Raw genomic sequence first — 3,002 nt, forward strand, 5'->3', positions numbered from 1 at the left:
TTCACAAATCAATGCAAGAATTTCTGTCTGCAATTTATATTGCAATCCAGCCAAGTGCCATTAACGACGTCATTTCAACCTACTTTGAGAAACATACAAATGCACGCAAGGACGTTAGTTTAGTTTTCAAATTTCTATGTGGCCTCAACATTGACGCAGCATATAAACTTTCCTTTTTAATGAATGAACACTACAACTATGACCCTTTAGACCATGGATTTAGAGATCTTATCTTAGCAGGTTTCAAGGAGGCAAAATTAAATAAACAGAGCACAAACAACGTATGTTTGTACATTACTGACTTTAACTTTCGTGATGGCAACTTCCTGATTATGCCAAAGACAGATGTCGACGATTTAACGTTTCTTCTGTTAAAAAACAAATCAAATGTTCGGTCGGTCGAGTTCAGTTATAGATCCAATGAGCTCTCAATTGCAGATTTAAATGACATCTTATTGTCATCTGCGCACTGTCTTGAAAATCTACATATACAAGGCACGTTTCGTGTATGTCCTAAAATCGAAAATAAAGTGGAAGTATTATCAACTCTCTTAAAGAGTAAGCTACCTCGTTTGAAAAGTCTTACACTGCATAGCGAAGTTACTTCTTCATTGTTTGCAGATATTCCTATATCTCCCGTGATTGAATGTATTGATGTTGGAAATATGTCATTTTCATCAACGTCATTACGGAACATGCTGGTAAAATTATTGGCATTAAACCACCCAGTGACTTGTAAGGTAAATGCTATTCATGTTATATCAGATGAAGAGGTGCTCACTAGAAGTTCAAAAAAGACTACATTTTACCAGAAGAAATCTGCTGATAAAGCAACAGACATTACCTTAGAATGCTTTGGATGCAGTCAAGGACTATATGAAGCAGTGCGTGGTATGCCGATAAAACATTTAACTATAAAGGGGATAACACATTCAAAACTACTCTTTCAGACACTTCTAACACTAACCGATCTACAAGACCTTAATATAAGCACAATGGACTTATGCGACGAAGCGTACGTACCACATTCTGTACACCAGATAACACTGGCTCCTATAATGTGTTCCTTTACTTCTTTAATCCACTTGTTTGAACAACTGCTTAAGTTTCATCACCCTGTGAAATGTTTGTTGGATGTTTTTTACATACATGGGCACACTATGCCATTAGTGCCCCTGTGTCACTCGACCAAACAATATGAATATAGTCGCAGGCAACGCCAAAACTGTACACCAGATCTTTTGTGTAAGAATGAGATATATGGGAGAATGAGATGTGTCATAAATATTCTTGAGTCTAAAACGACCGACTTTCACGCACGACACATGTTTTTAAAAAACCCCTATTTTGAAAGGTTACCTATAGAATCGAAGCTTATTTCTCTCCAAGATGATCTGCAAAATGTGTATAACTTCATACAGTATACAGGTATAAACTATCATGTAATATATATCTGCAAAACGAGCAGAGAAAAAAGTTTGGTGTCTAGTACGACAATTTATACACAGATTTCTGAATCGAAGAATATGTGTGAAATGTCCAGTTTTAGACTGAGATGCAACCAAGAAGACAGCCTTCAATTGATAGACGCATTGCACCACGTCCAAATATATGTAAGATGCCTGACTGTTGTAGGCGTGGAAAACATAGAATTGATATCGCATAAATTATCTGCCTTCACGGAGATGACAAAGCTTCGAATTTTATCATACAAACTGTGTTTTACATCATCTTTGTTGCGTAGCATACTGTGGAATCTATCCAAATTCATGCAAATAATAGACTGTTTAATAGTATTTCCTTTGGAGGAGTCACTTGAATATTTGCCAGTAAAAGAGGAACTGGAAGAACTGGAGAATGTAAAGTGCATTGAAGTTGGTACCAAAACTGGACGATTCTTTGATTATTACATGGAAGATAACGATAGTTCAATTGACAACCACTCTATGATAATGAAAGACAATTGGAGTACAGAGTGTCTTTATGTGAATATTGCACTACGATTTAACGGTTAACACAACACAAACAAATTGTTCGATGTGCACCGTGTTAATATATCAAATATGATTAACATGTCCACTTAGATATAAACAAATGTTCACTTCTGTTGGTCAGGAATGAAAAAGCAAAACGGTAATTATGGAGCTTCTAGCGTAGCAATACAAACCCATGTGATATAAGATTAGGAGTGGCAAACTTTGACATGAAGAATGTGTTTCTAATTGCATATACAATATTTTCATTTTTGACTTGGTGCTTATACGTTTATAATTGTTACAATTATATATTATGCCTATTGTTTTGCATTTTTCTGTTCCCCCAAAAGAGTGGAGAATTCATTTAACTTGGTATGTAGCATCCCTTTAAGGTGGACATATAGGATAAACTGATTTACCAGGGAGTTATAACCATTTGACAATTTGTCTTTTTCTGGTGGATTGTTGTTTCTTCGTTAGATCATAGGAACTAATGATCCGAATTTGATGACATTTTTATTCACTTTCCTTTAAGAGTAGATATGTGCATATTTAAATGTCGTTCCTAACTTCAAGGTCATGGCCACAGGGGTTAAGATTTGTGTGTGTGTCTGGAAAGGTCTTTTCCATATACACATGTATACAGAATATGAAGGTTAAATCTGAAGCGACATAGAAGTTATGAGCATTTTTCGAACTCTAAACGCGAACCCTAAGTTCAAGGTAAAGATGAAAGGGGTAAACATTTGTGTGCGTGTGGAAAGGCCTTGTCCATATGCACATGCATACTAAATATAAATGTTACATCTAAAGCGACATAGAAGATATGGGAATTTTTCGAAACCTAAACGCAGATTTCGAAACCTAAATGCGGACCCTAAGTTCAAGGTCAAGGTCAAAGGGGTAAACATAACGTGCGTATGGAAAGGCCATATACACATGCATATCAAATATGAATGTAACATCTGACGCGACATAGAAGTTATGAGCATTTTTCGAAACCTAATTGCAGATCTCAAAACCTAA

This window comes from Dreissena polymorpha, unplaced genomic scaffold, assembly GCF_020536995.1.
Source record: "Dreissena polymorpha isolate Duluth1 unplaced genomic scaffold, UMN_Dpol_1.0 chrUn014, whole genome shotgun sequence".
Classification (NCBI taxonomy): domain Eukaryota; kingdom Metazoa; phylum Mollusca; class Bivalvia; order Myida; family Dreissenidae; genus Dreissena; species Dreissena polymorpha.